At 32.7% G+C, this 24541-nt stretch overlaps 1 long non-coding RNA gene across 1 annotated transcript in view; it reads right to left on the bottom strand.

The window, feature by feature from the left end:
* LOC149969079 (uncharacterized) overlaps nt 1-23425 on the bottom strand; it is a 162732-nt gene extending 139307 nt beyond the window's left edge. Inside the window, exon 1 of the long non-coding RNA XR_016472773.1 lies at nt 23333-23425. This is a non-coding gene — a long non-coding RNA (uncharacterized LOC149969079). The remainder of the gene's footprint in view (nt 1-23332) is intronic.
* Between the last annotated feature and the right edge of the window lie 1116 nt (nt 23426-24541).

Raw genomic sequence — 24541 nt, 5'->3', positions numbered from 1 at the left:
AATGCAACCGATTAAATTTAACCTTCAAATCGCAAATTTAGCATTTAATGCAGCCGATTAAATTTAACCTTCACATCGCAAATTAAGCATTTAATGCAGCCGATTAAATTTAACCTTCAAATCGCAAATTTAGAATTTAATGCAACCGAATAAATTTAACCTTCACATCTCCAATTTAGCATTTAATGCAACCGATTAAATTTAACCTTCAAATCGCAAATTTAGAATTTAATGCAACCGATTAAATTTAACCTTCAAATCGCAAATTTAGCATTTAATGCAGCCGATTAAATTTAACCTTCAAATCGCAAATTTAGCATTTAATGCAACCGTTTAAATTTAACATAAACATCGCAAAATTTGCATTTAATGCAACCGAATAAATTTAGCTTTCAACTAAAAAAATTGCCTTTAATGCAACTGATTAAATTTAACCTTAAAATAATAAAAAATGCATTTAATGCAACTGATTAAATTTAACATTAAAATAATAAAAATTGCATTTAATGCAACTGATTAAATTTAACCTTAAAATAATAAAAAATGCATTTAATGCAACTGATTAAATTTGACATTAAAACCGATAATTTAGAGCCTAATGCAATCGATTAAATTTAACCATCACATCGCAAATTGGCATTTAATGCACCAAATTAAATTCAATTTAACCAATTTAATTTAACTATATGATTAAATATAAATATTAAAATCCAACTAGAACAAACAAAATACTGTAGATACGAAACCAAAAAAAAGGATCAACCATAAACACACACCACTGGAAGTAGGTACGTATCAAGAACACTCTGATAGTTTTCTGATCCTATAGTGGTCCGGAATAAAGATTACGCCATTTTTTGGCCGGTACTCTGGACCCAACCCAAAATAGCCCACCGCCCCCTTCGCACGGTGCAAAGGAAAGAGTAAGAAACCCAGAAAATACAAGGAACCAATTTCCGAGATCTCTCGGACTCGCTTACGTATGGAATCCATTTTGGGCCGACACTTTTTCTCTTCCTCCGACCCCTCCGATCATCCAATTTTGGGTTCTGGACCGTCTTCAAGCAGTCACCTGACAGTCCCGTTACGAAAGGCCTCTACGTAGACTTGACCCAATCGGCCGGCTTCCTCTTTACAGTCGTATAAATATTCCAACTTTTTATTTTTCTTTCCTAGCAGGTAGCACGCGCTAAAAGGCGTCAGGAATAATAATAAAAAAGGGCGCGAGCGCGCGCGCGTGAAACGTATAATATATATACGTATAAAAAAAGAGGCACGCGCGTTCGAGCTCGCGCGTTTTTGGGGAAAGATAGTTTTTTTTATATGACTTTTTTTCGATCAATTTTTTTTTCACATATAGAGATACCTTCCGCTTTATAAAGCGGTCGTTTTTTGACCAATAGAGTATCGACCATAAGCCGGCGCCATCTACCGTTTTGATCGGGCGCTGTATACATTTTTTTTCCTTACGCTTCCTTCGTCGGTGCGAAAGAAATTGATTTTTCGACTTACTAAAGCTATACCACGTAAAAAATAAATCCACGGTGCGATCCAATTGCTTTCAGTCGCGATACAATATTAACTACTTTAAATTTTAGATATTTATTTTAAAGAAATAACGTTTTATATATCGTATTTAAAATTGAAAATACAATTAAAAATAAAATAATGTGGAGGTAATTTTAATAAAGGGGTTTCTAATATTTGTTTGTTTGTTTTAAGAAATTAGGTTTTATATATCACATTGAAAAAAATAAGAATGCAATTAAAATCAATAAATTGGACGATAATTTAAATAAAGATGTTTCAAATATAGTTTTTTGTATTAAAAATCTAGGTTTTAAATATCGTATTTAAAATTAAAAATACAAATAAAATAAAAACATTTGGCGAGTAATTTAAATAAAAAGGTTTCTAATATTGCTTATTTGTTTTGAAAAATTAGGTTTTAAATATCGAATTTAAAATTAAAAATATAATTGAAATTAAACAATTTGGTGGATAATTTATATAATGGGGCTTCAAATATGACTTATTTGTTTTAAAGAGTTAGGTTTTGGATATCGGTTTAAGATTGAAAATACAATTAAAATACAGGGAGTTGTAGGGGGTGAGTTGAGAAGTATGCCTGTTTTCCCCCCATTTTCCTACGATGAGTTAAAAGAGCGCCAGAGAGCTTCAAAGTGTGGCCTACTAGCCCCTGGAAGTAGGCTGCAACAAGCGCAAAACCAAGCAGCAGGGACTTTAAATACCGTTTAAGTTTACTTTTTTACGCTGGTTACCTCGATTTGTGTACAAAGTCCTTTTTTTACCTATCAAACCTTAATGTTCGCATTTCCCTGCTGCTTGTTTTTGCGCTCGTTGCAGCCTACTTCCAGGGGCTAGTAGGTCACACTTTGAAGCTCTCTTTTCTCTCATGGTAGGAAAATGGGAAACAAACAGGCATACACTTCTCGAATACTTCATCGTAACAGACGTTATATATACTTCTGATATGATTTAAAAACAAAGTTTTCAAATGCTGTTTGGATGGAGATGGTCTAAATAAATACTTAACTTAAACCAACATAATTTAGTCTTACTCTAATCTAATATTACTTGCAAAGCAATCACTTTCGCTAACTCACTATATTTGCGGCTTTGGTAAGTGGAATCGGCTGTATATTAATAAACCATGTATAAAGTGGAATTTCGCATAGTGCCAGTTCCATCAAATTATTCATTCATGCAAAACCACATTCGCGTAATGCAGTGCTGCCAGTCAATTGCGCTCAAAAATATATAAGAAATATAGGATAAAATTTTCAAAATTATAGGATAGTTATAGGATACAAATTTCAAAACTATAGGATAATTATAAGATACAAATTTCAAAACTGTAGGATAATTAAAGTATAAAAATTTAAAAACTGTAGGATAATTATAGTATAAAAATTAAAAAATTATGGGATAATTGAAGTATAAAAATTTTAAAATTATAGGATAATTATGGTATAAAAATTGCAAAAATTATAGGATTATTAAAGGATAAAAATTTCAAATTATAGGATTATTAAAGGATAAAAATGTCAAATTATAGGATATTAAAGGATAAGAATATCAAATTATAGGATTATTAAAGGATAAGAATATCAAATTATAGGATTATTAAAGGATAAGAATATCAAATTATAGGATTATTAAAGGATACAAAATTTCTAATTATAGGATTATTATAGGAAAATAGTATTATTATAGGAAAATATAGGATTATTATAGGAAAATATAGGATTATTATAGGAAAATATAGGATTATTATAGGAAAATATAGGATTATTATAGGAAAATATAGGATTATTATAGGAAAATATAGGGTTTACAGGAAAATATAAGGTTTACAGGAAAATATAAGGTTTACAGGAAAATATAAGGTTTACAGGAAAATATAAGGTTTACAGGAAAATATGGGACTTACAGGAAAATATGGAACTTACAGGAAAATATGGAACTTACAGGAAAATATGGGACTTACAGGAAAATATGGGACTTACAGGAAAATATGGGACTTACAGGAAAATATGGGACTTACAGGAAAATATGGGACTTACAGGAAAATATGGGACTTACAGGAAAATATGGGACTTACAGGAAAATATGGGACTTACAGGAAAATATGGGACTTACAGGAAAATATGGGACTTACAGGAAAATATGGGACTTACAGGAAAATATGGGACTTACAGGAAAATATGGGACTTACAGGAAAATATGGGAGCCCTCGTGTAATGACGTCCACGACAAAACCCAACTATACGCCTGACAAATGTATACGTACTAAGTTTCATTTCCATAAAACCACTCAACGAACTCTACCGTACAAAACAAAAAAAACTATTCGTTACTAAAAATATACATTTTTAAAACATGTAGAATCTATAAAATATATTGAAAGCTAAGCTAAAGTAGTAGTAACGAGAAAGGAGTTGCGGGGAGGGGGCGGGGTATCTTAACGCACGTCAACTACCATTAGCATAACACATTGCTCGAACTGGGAAGGGGGGGGGGGTCGCGAATAAGCGCGTGACACTACCCCCCCCCCGGGTCAGTCCATTTTTGGTTACGATTTTTAAGAGCTGGCACGCGCATCCATTTTCATTTTTGTCATCAAAGGGGGGGACCCCCACCTGGCAACATTACCTTAATCGTAGTTTTCGTTTATTTTTTTTACAAGTTCATAAAGCAGCGAAATGAAAGGCTGGAACAAATGATGTTTTCAGCGGCTTGAAAAGGGGCTAACGGCGTTTTAGCACATAATGGTGTTTTCTTCGGAGAGTGCCTTATACTTAAGTGGGTGGATTAACTGGCCCCGACCCGCGCGCGTAAGGCTACATTACGTCTTCTATTCATTATACTTTTAAAGCGTTGTTATTATTTTTCATTTCGGGATATGTCGTGAAATTTATTGTTTTGTAGGTACGAAAAGGTTTGTTGGGAGGGATTGAAGGGTTGAGACGGACCTCACACGATACAGTAGAGCGGCTCAAAGTGATTGTATAGACCTGAAGGAATTGACGGCTTAAATGGGATCCTAATATCGAGGCGAGTTGAGGGCTCAAAGTGATTTAAGAATCTAGAGAAGTTTAAACTGAAAGATAGTCTAGCACCGTGGTGAGTGGAGAGCTCCAAGCGATTATTTGGCTCAGAGAAGCTGAGAGCTCAGTGATTATAAAACCTAGATAATTTGAGAGCTCAAAGCGATTATAGAATCCAGAGAATTTGAGAGCTCGAAGCGTTTTTTTTAGTTCCGAGATGCTGAGAGCTCAAAGAGAATCTAGCATCCAGAGAACTTGAGAGCTCAAAGCGAGTCTAGAACCGAGATAAGTTGAGAGCTAAAAGAGAATCTAACACCCAAAGAAGTTGAGAGCTCAAAGCTAGTCTAGAACCGAGGGAAGTTGAGAGCTCAAAGAGAATCTAAAACCCAAAGAAGTTGAGATCAAAACGAGTCTAGAACCGAGATAAGTTGAGAGCTCAAAGAGAATCTAACATCCAAAAAAGTTGAGAGCTCAAAGCGAGTCTAGAACCGAGGGAAGTTGAGAGCTCAAAGATAATCTAAAACCCAGAGAAATTGAGAGCTCAAAGCGAGTCTAGAACCGAGGAAAGTTGAGAGCTCAAAGAGAATCTAAAACCCAGAGAAATTGAGAGCTCAAAGCGAGTCTAGAACCCAAAAAAATTGAGAGCAGAAAGTGAGTCTAGAACCGAGGAAAGTTGAGAGCTCAAAGAGAATCTAAAACCCAGAGAAATTGAGAGCTCAAAGCGAGTCTAGAACCGAGGGAAGTTGAGAGCTCAAAGATAATCTAAAACCCAGAGAAATTGAGAGCTCAAAGCGAGTCTAGAACCCAAAAAAATTGAGAGCAGAAAGTGAGTCTAGAACCGAGGAAAGTTGAGAGCTCAAAGATAATCTAAAACCTAGAGAAATTGAGAGCTCAAAGCGAGTCTAGAACCGAGAAAAGTTGAATCAAAGCGAGTCTAGAACCCAAAAAAAATTAGAGCCCAAAGTGAGTCTAGAACCGAGGGAATTTGAGAGCTCAAAGATAATCTAAAACCCAGAGAAATTGAGAGCTCAAAGCGAGTCTAGAACCGAGAAAAGTTGAGAGGTCAAAGCGATTCTTTAGCTCAGAGAAGTTGACAGCTCAAATTAGTTCTAGAACCCAGAGAGTCATGGGCCAACTTAATGGAGCCAGGTGATTGCAATGTTGAAAAAATTAGCCAATCTTTCAAGGAAATAAATGATAATCACAGAATTTGTCATAGATCTAGAATAAAATTACCTTAAAAAAAGTGTAAAGATAAAATTTAATTCCCTGACTTTTCCCTGAATTTTTACCAATTCTGAAAATTTCCTGACCTTTCCATGACTTTTTAGGCGTATTTTTAAATTCCCCGACTTTCCCTTATTCCCCTGTTTTCCCTGACGTGTGGCAACCCTCTATAAACTGATAAAATAATTCTAGTACGACTTACATAACAATCAAAAGAGTAACAAATTATTTAACCAAACTCCCTTAAGCCTAGTGCTGTAAGTCGGGAAATGACAGAGGCCTTTCTTCCGGAAGATTTTCCGTATTTTTAAAATAAAATAAAAAACTTTTTAATTCCATGATTAGTCTTATGTAATGTTTACAAATTTAAATTAAGCGGAATTCTCTTCTAATTTTTTTTCGAATCTAAAAGTAAAACTAAACCTCTAGACTAGTTTTAATTGATTAACAATGTAACACTATTAATGTGTTGTAGTATGTTTACTGTTATTAGTCATTTTAAATCGATAAAAAGTTAAAAATATAAAAAACCCTTCAATTTTTATTTTTCCAATTTCCGGAAATTTTTCCGAATTTTATTTTTCCGGAAAATTAACAATTCTACTTAAGCATACGGTATAAATTTGAGAGGCCATATTGGACCCATTCCTATTAAAAAGGCTCTGGAAGAGGACGGTTAAAAAGGGGGTAAAAGGGGCTCATCAATATAAGCCTCTCCAATAAGAATCTAGATGGCGCTGTCTTTCCTTTCCGTCGGACGATAAATTATCGCGGAGTTTCTTTCGGCTCGCTTTCCTTGCTAACCGTTTTATCCCCCCTTCCCCCCATACATATATCAATACTAGGGCCGCTGTCACATTATCCCAGGGCGACCTCTATAGGCGCATTTTACAGTTTGAGCTTATTTTTTCTTTTAATAATAATTTTTTAAAGCGTTTTACATTTCTTTCGTTCTCGCGTTTTTTTTTCATCGCGCTTATAAAAATTATTTGATTTTTTGAGCTATAGTTTTAAACTTATGTTAGGTTCAAAAATTTGAGGGCCAATTTTACTTGATTTACGACCGTCACCAAAGGGATGAGAAACTACAATATTAATGGGAATATTTAAAAAAAAGCCATTTATCGAATGCGACAAATTGGGTTATTTTTCGACGTAATATATATTTGAATATAAATTCTGATTTAACCAAAGAAAAACAAGATGTTACGGACGTTTGAGTGCGCACAATATCCCTAATGTGTTTGTGAAGGCTGCAAAAAAATAATAAATTGAACTTAAATATATATTAAATATTTTAAATTGAATATTAGAAAAATTAGTAAATTGAGCCAAAATATATTAAATATATTTAATTAATCTAAATATTAATTAAAATTTAAACTAAATATTAATTAAAATTTAAACTAAATATTAATTAAAATATTAAACTAAATATAAAAAAATATTAAACTAAATAATAAATTAAATGTTTAAATATTAAATAAAATATTAAACGAAATATTAAATTAAATGTTTAAATATTAAACTAAATATTAAATTAAATGTTTAAATATTAAACTAAATATTAAATTAAATGTTTAAATATTAAACTAAATATTAAATTAAATGTTTAAATATTAAATAAAATATTAAACTAAATATTAAATTAAATGTTTAAATATTAAATAAAATATTAAACTAAATATTAAATTAAATGTTTAAATATTTAATAAAATATTAAATTAAATGTTTAAATATTAAATAAAATATTAAACTAAATATTAAATTAAATGTTTAAATATTAAACTAAATATTAAATTAAATGTTTAAATATTAAACTAAATATTAAATTCAATGTTTAAATATTAAACTAAATATTAAATTAAATGTTTAAATATTAAACTAAATATTAAATTAAATGTTTAAATATTAAACTAAATATTAAATTAAATGTTTAAAAATTAAATAAAATATTTAAATATTAATTAATATTTACATATTTTTAAAATTATAATAAAAGAATTTGTAATATTTACCAGGCGAAATTGACCTTGAAAACGATGACCTTTTAAATCACCTTTCAAATTTGGGTACCTCTGCCCTATTGTATGAATTACATTGGGCATTGTGTATAAATATATTTAGAGCCAGAAGTCTTAGGTCATAAGAAATGCCTTAATAAACTGACTTGGTAGACTTATCACATTCTTAAAAGCAGGTAAATGTATTACCAGGGTCATCCAATCTTAAGGAGGTTATATTACCAGGGTCATTCAACATTTATGAGGTTGGATTACGACACAATACTAGTAATAGGAATAGACGTGCTACCCCTCACCTAGGTGAAGGGTAGTGGATTTTATGTTGATTTGTCAACAGCGTCCTCTATTGTGGATAAATAGAAGCTCGATAATTAATTAATAAACAATGAAAATAATTGAGTAAAATTTGTATACTTTTATAACTTAGAAAAAAATAATTTCCGTAAATATTGAATTAAAATTATGACAATCATTACTCATTGTAATTAAAAAAATTAATATACAGTTATCTAGACGGCAATAACGATAAAAATTAGTCTGACTTAAGGGGACCATCCGAAAGCTACAGTAATCCAACCTCCTAAAGCGGAATAACCCTGTTGTTACGTTTATTTCGTAGTTTCACAATCATCGTAGCTGCGTTTAATTGAAATCCGCGTTAAAAACCAAATCTGTATAAAATAGACAACATCTAGGCGTACTCTCCACACGTATTGTTGCCACGAGCTTAAACCCCCTTTTTTACTCTTTGCGCAAAGCGATTGGTAATCATCAACCCGGAAAATATATATATATTTAGGCCAACATTTATATACAGTCCAGAAATAGATTGCTGGACAGACAGTCTCGACAGATGTCAGCACACGACTAATAAGGGGGAGGAGCGATCTTCTTACTCTGCTTTTATTTCTATTTCATTGCCAAACAGCGACACCTGTAGGGAGAAAGAGTAGCCTAGACGTTTGACCAACTAGTTTTTGTCATTCTTATTTTCCAAGTGCGGAAAAAACGATAAACATTATTTTTACTTTTTGTAGTTTTTTCTCTCTTTGCTGGATAGGTGTCAACTTCGTCGACTAACAACGGAATCGACAGGTGCTCGCAAACAATGTCCAGTTTCCGATCGACTGACGACCACCAGAATTTATATATGGGGCTAACTCGTACATAGTTAGTTACTCGCAACGATATCGTTTACTAAAATTACAATTAATTTAAATATATTTAATTATTTCAATTAATTTAGTTTGCAGGGTGACCACAGAAAGCATTAAAAAAATCTTATAAGAAAAAATGGAAATTTGTAGTCGATTTATAAAATTTTATAGGATATACTTTTGCAAAATATAGGGAAATATACGATAAATTTCATTAAAATTACAGGAAAATATAGGATAAATTCTATTAAAATTACAGGAAAATATAGGATAAATTCCATTAAAATTACATGAAAATATAGGATAAATTCCAATAAAATTACAGGAAATATAGGATAAATTCCATTAAAATTACAGGAAAATATAAGATAAATTCCATTAAAAATACGCGAAAATATAGGATAAATTCCATTAAAATTACGCGAAAATATAGGATAAATTCCATCATCATTACACGAAAATATAGGATAAATTCCATTAAAATTACACGAAAATATAGGATAAATTCCATTAACATTACACGAAAATATAGGATAAATTCCATTAAAATTACACGAAAATATAGGATAAATTCTATTAAAATTACACGAAAATAAAGGATAAATTCCATTAAAATTACACGAAAATAAAGGATAAATTCTATTAAAATTACACGAAAATAAAGGATAAATTCCATTAAAATTACACGAAAATAAAGGATAAATTCCATTAAAATTACAGGAAATATAGGATAAATTCCATTAAAATTACAGGAAATTTAGGATACATTCCATTAAAATTACAGGAAATTTAGGATACATTCCATTAAAATTACAGGAAATAGAGGATACATTCCATTAAAATTACACGAAAATATAGGATAAATTCCAATAAAATTACAGGAAATTTAGGATAAATTCCATTAAAATTACAGGAAATATAGGATACATCCCATTAAATTACAGGAAAATATAGTTTAAATTCCATTAAAATTTTAAGGGATCAACCAAGGCTTAGTGAAACTTGAAACGCTTATAATTATGTGAGAATAACGCTTAAGTGGGCAAAGTTATGCTGTACTGTTCAATGGGAACATAACATTAGCTATTCTTAACACTAACTTCCTAACTCAAGGTAGTTATTGTCGAATTTGAAACCTAAGCGCGTTTTAGTTGCTATTTATCACCTGGCAGTAATTTTGAAGGGAACAGGAAGTAACGAGTTTCCTGTTCCTAAACTTCCGATTAGGCAAACCCTCTGCGACAGACTATCATTCTCACAGTATTATGGATTTATTTATTTATTTTCCCCTTTTTTGGGATTAAATTAATTTGAATTTATTTATTTTAAAAAATAACGATTTATTTAATTTTAATTTATTTATTTTAAAAAATGATGATTTATTTAATTTCAATTTATTTATTTATTTATTTTTTACGATTTATTTCATTTTAATTAATTAATTTATTTTTTAAGATTTATTTCATTTTAATTAATTAATTTATTTTTTAAGATTTATTTCATTTTAATTAATTAATTTATTTTTTAAGATTTATTTCATTTTAATTAATTAATTTTTTAAGTTTATTTAATTATAATTTATTTATTTATTTTACGATTTATTTCATTTTAATTCATTAAGTAATTTTTACGATTTATTTAATTTTAATTAATTAATTTATTTATTTTACGATTTATTTAATTTCATTTATTAATTTTACGATTTATTTAATTTTTATTTATTTGTTTTTACGATTTATTTAATTTTATTTATTTATTTTTACGATTTATTTAATTTTTATTTATTTATTTATTTATTTATTACGATTTATTTAATTTCAATTCATTTATTTTTTACATTTTTTAGATTTATTTGAGAGTTAAAATAAATAATAATAATAATTTATTATAATTTTCAATTTAATTTGTATTGTCCAGGCAACCACCATTTATAAGCTACACCTCATTTGTTGCTTGTAAATAATTGTTTCGCTAAATATTATTGTTATTTCTACTCTCTGTACAACGGATGAAACATTTCACTATTTATTTTAAAGCAGAGGAATCGACCATTGAAGCTAAGCCGGACTCATCCGAAACCCCACCCTTGACACAGTTGGAATACAAGAAAATAACTTTCCTCTCTTTGTCCACCTTTTCAACAAAATGCAATCCAGACATTGTCCGACTTGGGCAAATTTCAAGAACGTCCCCTGTCCCCTTTTTTCGACTCCCTTCCTACCCCCCTGGTGTCACCCCCCTGGTGTCAATCGTCGTATTTTGGAAGGAAGGTAGGAAGCTATAGCAAAATAAGAGACCTGCCCAGGAAGAGAGGATTGAATGTGTATATTCCAATTCCCAGCAGGGAGATTTCACGGAGAGGAGAAGTTGCCAGAGACGTGGATATATAGTTGCCCGCTTCCGACTGAGGTGGCGCTAGATACGGAAGCGAGGAAGAAGCAATTTCTTGTCTCCATCTGTCTTAATTTTTGCGGTTGACGTCTGAGAGACAACCCCGCGCGCCCGGCTTCTCTTTCCAAATTGGCCCAGTCACCCTCCTTCTGAAGGTGGGGGAGGTGGTACGTCACTGGAATTGGACACGCCTTCTTACATTTAGAAATTTTTACCCGAATTTCAAGGGGCAAGTGAGGGGTGCACATATCTGATGTGTTAATCAAATAATATATATACAGGGTGTTTCAAAAGGTTATACAAAAATCTTAAGGGGTTTTTGGGGGTGAGTTGAGAAGTATGCCTGTTTTTCCCCATTTTCCTACGATGAGTTAAAAGAGCGCCAGAGAGCTTCAAAGTGTGACCTACTAGCCCCTGGAAGTAGGCGCCAAACCAAGCAGCAGGGAAACGCGAACATTAAGGTTTGGGTTCGTGTGATAAGTGAAAAAGGACTTTGTAAACAAATCGAGGTAACCAGCGTAAAAAAGTAAACTTAAACGGTATTTAAAGTCCCTGCTGCTTGGTTTTCGCTTGTTGCAGCCTACTTCCAGGGGCTAGTTGGTCACACTTGGAAGCTCTCTGGCGCTCTTTTCACTCATGGTAGGAAAATGGGAAAAAACAGGCATACTTTTCAACTCACCTCCTACAAATCCTTCACATTTTTGCCGAGGGGTCGGACATTTACCAAAATCCCGTACACTTTGTCTAAAATCGCAAAATCTTTAAACTCTCTCTATGGTAAATTAACATTGAAATCCCAAAATCACTTCAAAAAGTAATGATAAAATCGCCAAAATCTCTACGAAATCCCGAAATCCCGTACAAAATAATGGCAAGTGTACGACCCCTCAATTTTTGCATTACCTTTTAAAACGCCCTGTATATATTTTATATACATATTATCAGAATTACATTATAGAGCTTACGAGATAAGTATTAATCTCCCTATACGGCTGATCTTAATAGCTGGGTAGATGTAGTTCCAGCTGAATTTCTACGACGATTTCTGCTAGAGTTGTTAATTTTCCGGCAAAATAAAATGCGGAAAAATTTCCGGAAAATTTCCCGGAATTAGGAAAAATAAAAATTGAAACAATTACTTTTTAAGGGTTTTTAAAGTTTTTAACTTTTTATCGATATAAAATGTCTAATAACAGTAAACATACTACAAAACATTAATAGTGTTACATTGTTAATCAGTTTAAACTATAGTCTAGAGGTTTAGTTTTACTTTTAGATTCGAAAAAATGAAGAGAAAATGCCGCTTTATTTCAATTTGCAAACGATATTAGACTAATCATGGAATGAAAACTTAATTTTTTCGGAAAAATACGGAACATTTTCCAGAAAAAAGGCTTCGGCCATTTTCCGGAAAATTTACCGATTTACAACACTAATTTCTGCAAGAAAACGAACGGGAAATTTGTGCCCAATGTAATCTGTGTCGAGCCTGCTATAGTTACATGTTTAATTTTTATGGCCTTCAAAGATTCTTATCTCAGATAACAGTTAAGTTAACAGAATCTGGCGAGATTAAATATAGCACATCAATTCAGATCGGTTACTTGTGATAATAAATCAGATACAAAATAGAAATTAGAATTAAGGTAGAGAAGTTTAGAGCTCAAAGACATCCTAGAACCGAGGTGATTTGAGAGCTCAAAGTGATCCTACAACCACTACCAGTGAAGTCCACTTACTTAAACATAGTGGTAACAGTCCTCCATAGATCAATCAGATAAGTTTATTAAATAAGTAGACTTTTCAGGGAAGAAATATTCAACCTGGATTCGGGCGGTATACGTTTCAACTTGTTGGATATTTTTGCAGTTAAGTGACAGACAGACAGACAGACAGACAGACACGTCTAGTCTGGCACACCCCTCCAATCCATCGTGGCTAGAGAGCTCTTTTCGCGGGGAGACTGCGCCGATGACTGATAAGTCGTCTCTCCCCGGAGACCGAGTCCCCATCTATCGACAGGAACGTCAGTTACGCCGTGACGTACAAAATCATCGTACTCCGGTGGGGCTTTCAATGGGGAATTAACGCTGCTTTCATAAAAATTCAACAGAATACGAACGAAATAAGCTCTTAACGTGGTTCAGACAGAGATTTTTAGACCAGAGAAAGGCTTTGAAAATTTTATGGGAAAAATAGGAACTTTAGAGGCGAATTATATGAAAATATAGGAAACTAAATAGGTCAATTATAGGAAAATATAGAACAATAAATAGGAAAAAATTAGAAGGTAATTATTGCATATCAGTATAGTTTGATTCGAATCACCTAGAATATTGAGAATTTTTTGTACACTGCTTTCTTGCATTATTGGATCATTTAGCGGATTTACAAAGCCCGTAAATTTTGTTCCCAAGTTGCAGTTCAATAACACAAAAGACCGTGAAATTATAGGAAAATAGGAGAAAATAAAGAAATTTATAGAAAGGCATTAAAAAATATAGGAAATATAGGAAGTCTGGTCACCCTGGTAATGAACCTTCTGTAAACAATCAAACGAGATTTTGAGTTGGACGAATTTATGCTTATTAGAAACGTGTTACTGACAAGGAGAGTACCCGAGGTGTTTATTGCCGATTTTGTTCAAAGTCGGGCGTAATTTAGACCTATATGAACTATGAAATTTCCCAAAAGGAGACGTTGCACTACCCATTCGATTTGCTATGGCAACCGAAAATGTTTTTGATCACTTAAAACAATAAAATCTCCATTTAAAAAAGCATGGGATTTTCTCGGTTTCACAGGGTCCTAGCTACGAAAATTTTGAAAAATTTTGAAAATCACGAAATGTGTAATTTGGACCACATTTAGGTAAATTTCATCAAGTTTGGGTAAATTGAAACATTTTTAGGGTAAATTTGTAACAAATTTTGGGTAAAATAAGGAAAATTTTTTATTTTGGTTGTAAGTGGTCAAAATCATTTTCGGTTGCCATGGCAAATCGAATGGGTAGTGCAACGTCTCCTTTTGGGAAATTTCATATTTCATATAGGTCCACATTACGGCCGACTTTGAACTAAATCGCCAAAAACACCTCGGGTACTCTCCTTGTGAGTTCCAGAATTTCGAAACCATACGAACTTTCGATCGAAAACAGAATTTAAGTTGTTCACGGAATTATTTTCCAAATTTCCAATTAATATAAAATCGTCATTTTGACGGTCGAAGGTGGGGACAAAATTTTCACGATCGAGATTCTACTCCTTGGTTCAATAATTTTTTTAGTACTAAGATTTTTAGTATAGTTCTGAATTCGCCATTTTGAGATAACTATTTTCAAGCTACTTTTAGTACTAAGTTTTTAGTATATTTTTAAATTAAACTTTTGAAGTTCAAGATCGCTATGTTAAAGGTCAACATTCCCATTTTCAAGTTCGAGATAATTCTACTTAGTATATTCATGGATACTAGATTTTAGAGGATCGGTAAATAGCCTGGTTTTTAGCCCCCGTAAACCAATCACACTAAGGAAGTCGTCCAAGGTTATTTAAAAAAAAAAACAAGTATCGCTAAGAGTGGACGATACTGTTCGAAAAAAGAAAAAACATAAACACGAAGTACATTTTTACGCCAAAAGGTATTTTTTCACGTTTTTATAGATTAAATACGATATACTAAATATCAGTTGATAGTTTTTATTGAATTAAAAACCAAAATTAAAAATTACTAAAATATAAAGCGCAAAGAATTACGTAACAATATCAACCGTGTTAGATTGCTATTTTGAAATTTTAAGATCACGTGGTACAAACGACCTTGCGAGACTCCTAGCTCGGAGTCTCTCGAGCTGATTCATACGCGGGGAGAAATAAAATGCACTGTGGAAGGGTATCGAAAACCTGTCCCCTTCATTTTACTGTCCATGGTATATTATCGAATTACACTTTTGAAGGTCAAGATGACTATTTTCAAGGTCAATTTATCGACATTTTGAAGGTCAATATCGCCATATCGTAGGTTGACACTCCCGTTTTCAAGTTCTAGATAAATCTACTTACACCCGTTATTTTTCAGTACTAAGAATTTAGTATATTATCGAATTACACTTTTGAAGGTCAAGATGACTATTATCAAGGTTAATTTATTGCCATTTGGAAAGTCAAGATCGCCATATCGAAGGTCGAAATCCCCATTTTAAAGTTCGAGATAAATCTACTTACACCCGTTATTTTTCAGTACTAAGATTTTAGAACATTTTCAATTTTAACTTTTTGAAGGTCAAGATGACCATTTTCAAGGTCAATATCTCGATCGACAATTTAGGAGCATTCCTGGTTAAAGAAATATGAAATTTGAAAAATTCAAATTTATTAAAAATGCTTTCTCAATATTTTTTTCGCGAAACGTGTACAGAATTTAGATAATATAATATGAGCGCACACTACAGAGAAAAGTCAGCAGAATAAGTCCACGGAATTGAAGCCACACCGAAAATCGATCCACTTGGGACCCATACAGACACTAAAACGTATCGAGCATTATCTCTTTATACGTCCCGTATAAGCCCCGAGCTGGCCATCGGTCAAGCTCAGCTCGGACACAGTCTTCTTTCCCAAGACCTTCGGACAAGCGTAGGGAGAGAGGGTGACTGACCACCGTCCACTACAGTACTAGCCTTAATTCCGTTTATGGGAAAGAATGAACGCGTGACACTATAGATTAGTAAACATTACTTTGCGCGAGTAGAGGACCGCTGGCTCAGGACCCCGATGGCCAGAGCCAAGTCAGGGGGGACCCCAACCCTCCTTCCCCCCTCTGTTCCTTATTCTTTAATGCAGTTGGGAAGTTACCCACCAAGGAAGGGAGGACCTAGGGGGGGGGGTCAACAACTAGAAGGGGGCGTGGCCCCAGGGGGGGTTAGGGAGGAAAGGGGGGACTAGGGAAGGGGGGTTGCTAATGGAAAACGCTGGTCAAGATCGCCATTTGACCTTCGCAAACAACCCGAGTGAAATTATACGGCGGACGTATAAGCGAGCTCCTCTTCGTATTCGACGTTGCTTATTATTACAGTACGCAGACTTTACGGTATTCCCCGCCTATTTAGGTGACGAGATATTGAGAAGAAGCCAAACTATAGATCTGGAAGGGGAGCGATAAAAAAGCTACGAAAGTGACCCCTGGCGAAGAACGATCGAATTATGTACGGGAGGGACGGGAGGCGGGAAAAAACCCACTTTACTTGTGTACGCAACTTCTTTCTCTCTCTATCGGGTCGTATTTATGACGTAGAAGAATTTGCTGGTGACGTCAGAAGCTGATTTCCGTATTTTTAACCTTCTCGGTTTCATACTCTCCACTGTTCTTTTCTGCAAAGCGCTTATTATAAGATTCGAATAAATATTTAAAGCGACAAGAAAAACTAGATTGGTTTTTCGAACGATATACCATTTCCAAATTGACAAAAGCGCCCTACAGCGGAAAAGGGCGACAAAACCGCAAAATTTGAAAAAGGAATAATTAATTGTTAGAGTCTTGTTTGATTCGAAATTGTAAAGTAGTTTTGCCTCCAGAGATTCAAATAAATGAGAAACGTCGACAAATTCTCTGTGACATGTTTTTGCTTTTGATTTACGGGATTCACCTGCTTTAATCATTAAAATAAACAAGGCGGTCGCCGACGGCATGATCACCGATGCCCCTTGGGAAATCTTCTCTAACTATAGATTTAACCTGATGACTTTTTAAACAAAACTTTTGACATTTTTAAACTATAGTAAACGTTTTCCATTTCGAACCAAACATTAAATTCCATTACTTTTTCACTAATCCTTAAAATTCCCTGACTTTTCCAGGTTTTCCCTGACCATTTCCAGAGATTTTCAATGTATTTTTATAGCCAAACTTTAGCCATTTTTAACTTATAGTAAACGGTTTCCATGTGGAACACAAAATTATATTCAATAATTTTTATACTAGTCCTTCAAATACCCTTAAAAATGGTTAGTTTTAAGCTCATTTTCAAATTCCCTGATTTTTCCTGGACATTTCTTGAGATTTTCCCTAAGTCACAATGTTGGCATTTTTAACCTATAGCAAACGATTTCCATTTGGAACCCAAAATTATAGTCAATAAATTTATATTAGTCCTTCAAATCCCCTTCTTAGTTTTAAGCCCATTTTCAAATTCCCTGATTTTTCCGATTGTAGACCATTGGACCGAAATCCCATTCGTCCGAATGTACCATTCAACCGAATTCCAATCGACCGAAAACCGCGTTTTGCGCGGTTTTCATTCAATATACCGTTAGTGATACATATTTATATATCGTAGGTTACGTGACGATAGTATATCTAATTTGGACTAAACTATGTCTTAAATATTTATTATTTCGTACAGACGTCTATTTTTAGACCTTTTTCCCTTGAAATTTGATATTTTCCGGGTTTAATTTTGGAAAATAACCTTGATAAGACCCGACGTGAAATAGTTGCCTACCATATCTAACCTAACAAAACCTAACCTAACCTAACCTAACCCAACCCAACCCAAGCTGAACTAACCTACCCGAAGGGAAAACGAACCAGATTTAAATTTCCCATTCAACTGAATCCCGCCATGTTGGGCTATAAACGAAAATACTTTTCGGTTCAATGGGATTCGGTCAAACGGGATTCGGTCCAATAGTATACAACCGATTTTTCCTGGACAGTTCCTGAGATTTTCCCTAAGTCACAATTTTGGCATTTTTAACCTATAGTAAACGTTTTGAATTTGAAACCTAAATTTAATTAAATTACTTTTTTTACTAGTTTTTCCAATTCCCCAAATTGTTCAGGTTACTACAGAGGTTACGTCACACATCAAAAATTTATATAGGAACCAAAATAATATATTATTTTGTGTTAGAGTCGCAGTTTAGCACTTGTTTTCTCATTTATAATAGTATGATTAGTTTACGAAACACAAAACCTTAAATAAATAGGGTTATTTTTAAGGAAAATGAAGATTTATGGGGCTATTAGGAATAAGGGTTTTGAGTATGTGTTACGTAATTCAAGGAATATTTTATTTTGTAGAATTATTTCCGATTCTGAATATGTACTTGAATTTAATACCAAAAGTGTGTCAGCTGTACCTTCACGCCTATTAAAATTTCAAGTGAGACCTAGTCACACTATAGACTACATAACCTACTAGTTGGGATAGTACTGGGAACATTATATTTAGTCTATGGTCTGGCGCGATATTCTCTCTCGCCCGTAGACATACGTTCTAAAACGCCTCACTCGGTGGCACTGGAGTACCTCGATTTCGATGACGTATTTTCCGACCCCCCTTCGTTTCCCTGTTTTACTTTGCGACAAACTCTCATTAACTACTATACCGTTCTGACACACTTTTGGGTCTTATGCTACTTTCGCTATTACCGTTAACTTCCACACATTTTTATGGAGAGGGGAAACCGAAGCATTCGAGAAAAAAAACCCTTTAACTGATGAATTATCACTTTTAAATCTGCAGGAATCATGGACCGACTACCAAGGGACTTGTTACCGTAGCTTATGGTAATTTTTTTTAATTTCTAGATGGTTGTATTGACATCAACGTAGCACTATCTAGCGGGGTCCAAATCAGTTAAAAATAGCAGGATTGTCTGAATTAAATCAGTGATTTAAATCTTTAAAAATATCATCATTCAATGAATTTATGAAAATAATAAAATAACAAAAGTAGGTTCTTTAGAAATTTCAATTCACAGAAAATGGAATTAAATTTTATTAATTATTAATAATTCAATTTAATACAGATTAATTTAAAATATAGTTAACGTTATCGCGGCACTCAAATAATTTATCAATTTGTCAAGAAAAACAGACATAAAACCTTAAAAAATCATTAAAATCTTAAAAAATCAATAAAAGCTTAAAAAATCAATAAAATCTTAAAAAAATCAATAAAATCTTAAAAAATTAATGAAATATATAAAATCAATAAAATCTTAAAAAATCAATAAAATCTTAAAAAATCATTAAAATCTTAAAAAATCATTAAAATCTTAAAAAAATCAATAAAATCTTAAAAAAATCAATGAAATATAAAAAATCAATAAAATCTTAAAAATCAATAAAATCTTAAAAATCAATAAAATCTTAAAAATCAATAAAATCTTAAAAATCAATAAAATATAAAAATCAATAAAATATAAAAAATCAATAAAATATAAAAATCAATGAAAATATAAAAAATCAATGAAAATCCGATTTAAATCAAATAAATGATTTTTTAACTTATTTAAAAATCAAAAAATCAACAACCCTGAAAAATCGGACACAGCTCGTGAGAAAACAACTGAACCTAGTGAACGCATTCACCTTGTTCCCAGATTTTTAATTGCAAGAGTACCACCAGATGGCGGTGGTAAAAATTAGGCGTCGCTCAGGTAGCGTACACGAAAACCATCCTCATCATTGCAGGCATTTTTTTCTACGCCGGAATTAAGATAACAAGCGTAGGTTGACTTATAAAAACAATCTTAAAACGGTCAACAAATAATAATATATAACCTTCTAAGTTTTATAACTTACTATATAGTAAAAACAAGCCTTATGGCGGTACTAATTTTAAAACATTTCACAAAAGCTATTTCGTTTTTAACATCTAAAAATTAAATGCGACGTAACTAAGGTACATTTAAAATATATATGACGTCACGTAGATCCTAATTTTCTATATATGACGTCACGTAGATCCTAATTTTCTATATATGACGTCACTTAGATCCTAATTTTCTATATATGACGTCACGTAGATCCTAATTTTCTATATATGACGTCACTTAGATCCTAATTTTCTATATATGACGTCACTTAGATCCTAATTTTCTATATATGACGTCACTCAGATCGAAATGTTCGATGAATGACGTCACTCAGATCGAAATGTTCGATGAATGACGTCACTTAGATCGAAATGTTCGATGAATGACGTCACTTAGATCGAAATGTTCGATGGAGGACGTCACTTAGATCGAAATGTTCGATGGAGGACGTCACTTAGATCGAAATGTTCGATGGAGGACGTCACTTAGATCGAAATGTTCGATGAATGACGTCACAGGTAGCGAGACAAGACAAAAACGCCGTGGGTGATTTACGTACAAAGGTAATGCAGCAGTCATAATAGACTAATTTAACGCTACTAAGATACAGTTATTAGGCAAATGGAAATCACGCCAGAGCCCACTAAATTCAATTACAGCGTACATCAACGTGATGTAGTAAACTATTAGTTACACACGATTGAAAACAAGTTTAAGGGGAGTAGGATGAAAAAACCTTACAAACACGGCGAAATGAGTAAAAATCCTTGAAAAGTTTAAAAAAATAAAACTACGCAATAGCAAAATTCGTTGAGAATTGAAAATGGAAGAAGCCATGTAAGGTTAGCCCCCTTGTAGGGCTTAATAGCCAGGTTAAGCTACCCCTGGAAAACGTCTAGGTGAAACTTGTACTAGTGTAGTTTGTACGCGATAAAGCTAGGTTTACAAGTTTCCCTTACACGTTTTCAGAGGTAACTGAACCCGTCTAATATCTACCGTAACGAAAAATAACTTATCTCTGTTTGAAATCGAACCCAAAAATAAATGTGTAAAAAATTAAGAGTTGAAACCCCAAAAGATTGGGCTTTAAATTCGGGTATTTTATGAACCGTATTGAATTATCGACCATTCGCTTCGGCGTCGATTCGCAAATTAAAAGAGATAATTTTCAATCTAGAGTGTTTACTCTCTTTGGAATAGCAATTTGGCGACCACCGATATTAGCAAAATTCTAAATAAACAATTTTTAAATTCGGTTCATCATATCGTACGTAATTCTGGATTGAGAATGAAAATTATAACAAATTACAGATTAATATTTTACGATATTTATATCCTATTATCGAACGTAATCTCATTCTGGATCGCCAACGAAATTTATAATAAATTACAAAGCAAACTAATATAAATTTTACGAAATATGTATGCTTTTCGATTACGTATTGTTTAAGAAAATTATAGCAAATTACAAACTAAACCAATAAATATATTTATATACTATTATCGTACCTATTTGATGACCCATTGCCAACGAAATTAATAATAAATTACACAGCAAACTATTATAAATTTTATTACGATTACGGATTGTTTAAGAAATGTATAACAAATTACAAACTAAACCAATAGATATATTTATATCATATTTATCATACATATTCGATGACCGATTACCCACGAAATTTATAATAAATTATAAAGTAAACTAATAGAAATTTTTCGATGATTGTTTGGTAGAATTGTACTATTGGGGATCCGCCGCAATTTTGTTTTTTATTTTATTTATTTTTGAACATTCAATGGATAATACAATTTTATTAAAAAGAAACCCCCGCTTTTCGAGAAACATTGAGTATTTACGTTATATTTCCAATTTCAGTTATATTCTAATTTCATAAATTCCGCTTTACTTTTATGCTAACTTTTACTTTGAGATAGGTCTAGTAGAACACGCGAAACACACTAGTGGTGTACAGACAATACGAAAACTTGGTAAAAATAGTCTAACCTAACCTAACCTAACCTATGATACGATTAAATTGGTTAGGTTAGGTTAGGTTAGGTTAGGTTAGGTTAGGTTGGGTTCAATATATTATCATTATTATTATATCATTCTATATTACAAAAAAGATATCAAATCGTAGTAAAGTTCAAAAGTAGTAATACTACCGTCATGTACCCTACGATATATCAAAATTTATAATTAGGACCAAAATTGCGCTGTATATTCTACATATATTAGGAAATATAACGGAATGTATGAATTTGGAAATATAACTTAAATTCTCAATGATTCTCAAAAAGCGGGGGTTAATATTTAATAAAATTGTATTATCCAAGGAATGTTTAAAAAATAAAATAAATAAAAACAAAATTGCGGCGGATCCCCAATAGTACAATTTTACCGATTGTTTCATATCGCAAATAATTCGATTCTGAATTGACAACGAAATTTAAAATAAACTTCATGGCAAATAATTTTTACGATATTTGCATCATAATATCGAACCTATCAGATTTTCGATTGCTTACGAAATTTCAACAAATTTCAAAGTAAACTAACCGAACTTTAACGATATTTGTATCATATTATCTAACATAATTACGAACGAAATTTATAACAAATTTAAGTAAAATAACATATTTTTTACGATATTTGCTTCATATTACCGTACGTAATTAGATTCTGGATTGTGGACGAAAATATTAATAAATTTCAAGGTAAGCCAACATATATATTTTACGATATTTGCTTCATATTATTGGGTGCAATTGAATTTTCGATTGTGATTGAAAATTTTAATTTAATTTCAAAGCAAACTCACAGAAATTTAACGATATTTGCTTCACATTATCGTACCTATTCGATTCTCAATTGTAAAAGATTTTTAAGAAATTTCCAAGCAAACCAACAGATACAATACGATATTTGCATCATATTATCGGGCCTATTCGATTACTTATTGTGAAAGAAAATTTATAACAAATTACTAAGTAAACTAACATATTTTTTACGATATTTGCTTCATATTACCGTACGTAATTAGATTCTGGATTGTGGACGATAATATTAATAAATTTCAAGGTAAGCCAACATATATATTTTACGATATTTGCTTCATAGTATTGTACGCAATTTGATTTTCGATTGCGAAAGATAATTTTTAAGAAATAACAAAGCAAACCAACAAATATTTTACGATATTGGCTTCACATTATCGTGCCTTTTCGATTATTTATTATGAAAGATAATTTTTAACCGATTTCAAAGTAAAGCCAAGATCCCCACCAAAATCACAAACAAAACCACACGACACAAAAGTAAATATCCCAAAATATCAACGAAGACAACGGGTACTCACATAATTCCAAGTCCTTCTTGATACGAAGACAGTTCAAATTGGTCGATGGTCAGTGAATGTTAAAAATCCTTTAGCCAACCACCAACATCCAACGTGGGCACGACGGTGGTCCCAGAGTCTATATAAATATATCCACCAATTAGCTTAATGAATGGAACTGGTTTTAATTAGGAAATAAAAGTACCGAAAGCATCTACGATTATTATCCACAGGACCCCCTGGAGAGCGTTCAAACAATAACGCTTAAAAGGTGTATCAGTAGCGAAATACCGAAGCCGCTAAATATTCGCGACCAGCGCCTGCGAATGGCGGCTACCGCGTGTTGCAGCGCCGACCCAAGACTGAAATGGATCAGGACGCTCTCCTCTCTCCTTCTCCGCGATAGATGGCGGCACCGACTGCGGATGATCCACGATTCGGAGAGACCGTACATCCCCAATAAACCATACACGGGATAACGTATAAAGAGCGCTTCTCGATTTAATAAACAAGATGTCACGGACATTTCCGTACACACAATCCCCCCGAATTATTAACTATATTTTAAATATTAAATTTAAATTTGAACCAATTTACAATCATCTTGTACATTAACTTCACAAACCAAGGAGTAATTTTATCGAAAGAATTTTTTGAGTTACCTGGTTTGGGAAATATGGTTAAGAAACGCGAACACGTTAATTTAAACGGGGTAGGTACATTTGTTCGAATTTCAATCGTCCGAACGGTGGAACAAATGTTCGAATTTCAATCGTCCGAACGGTGGACAAATGTTCGAATTTCAATCGTCCGAACGGTGGAACAAATGTTCGAATTTCAATCGTCCGAATGGTGGAACCAATGTTCGAATTTCAATCGTCCGAACGGTGGAACAAATGTTCGAATTTCATTCGTCCGAACGGTGGAACAAATGTTCGAATTTCATTCGTCCGAACGGTGGAACGCGTCATCAAATATATAGATGTGAAACGGAAGTTAGTGGAGCCAATTCCAGAATTTGCCTGTTTCAATAACATTACCGCCATCTAAGGGTTTAGAAAATTTAGCACTGAAAAAGGCTGCGCGTTCTTCTAATTAGTCTCGCGCAAAAGTACCATATTGGGCAATTGCGATAAAATATAAGCGCGTGTCAAAACTAGTGAAGTTGGCTGTACTTGTGGTATTTTAAAATACCTTTACATTATTGAAATTGCTGAATTCTTCTCACGT

Source organism: Leiobunum rupestre, chromosome 1 (genome assembly GCF_980474605.1).
Source record: "Leiobunum rupestre chromosome 1, qqLeiRupe1.1.hap1, whole genome shotgun sequence".
Classification (NCBI taxonomy): Eukaryota; Metazoa; Arthropoda; class Arachnida; order Opiliones; family Sclerosomatidae; genus Leiobunum; species Leiobunum rupestre.
This window is presented reverse-complemented; position numbering and strand designations above follow the sequence as displayed.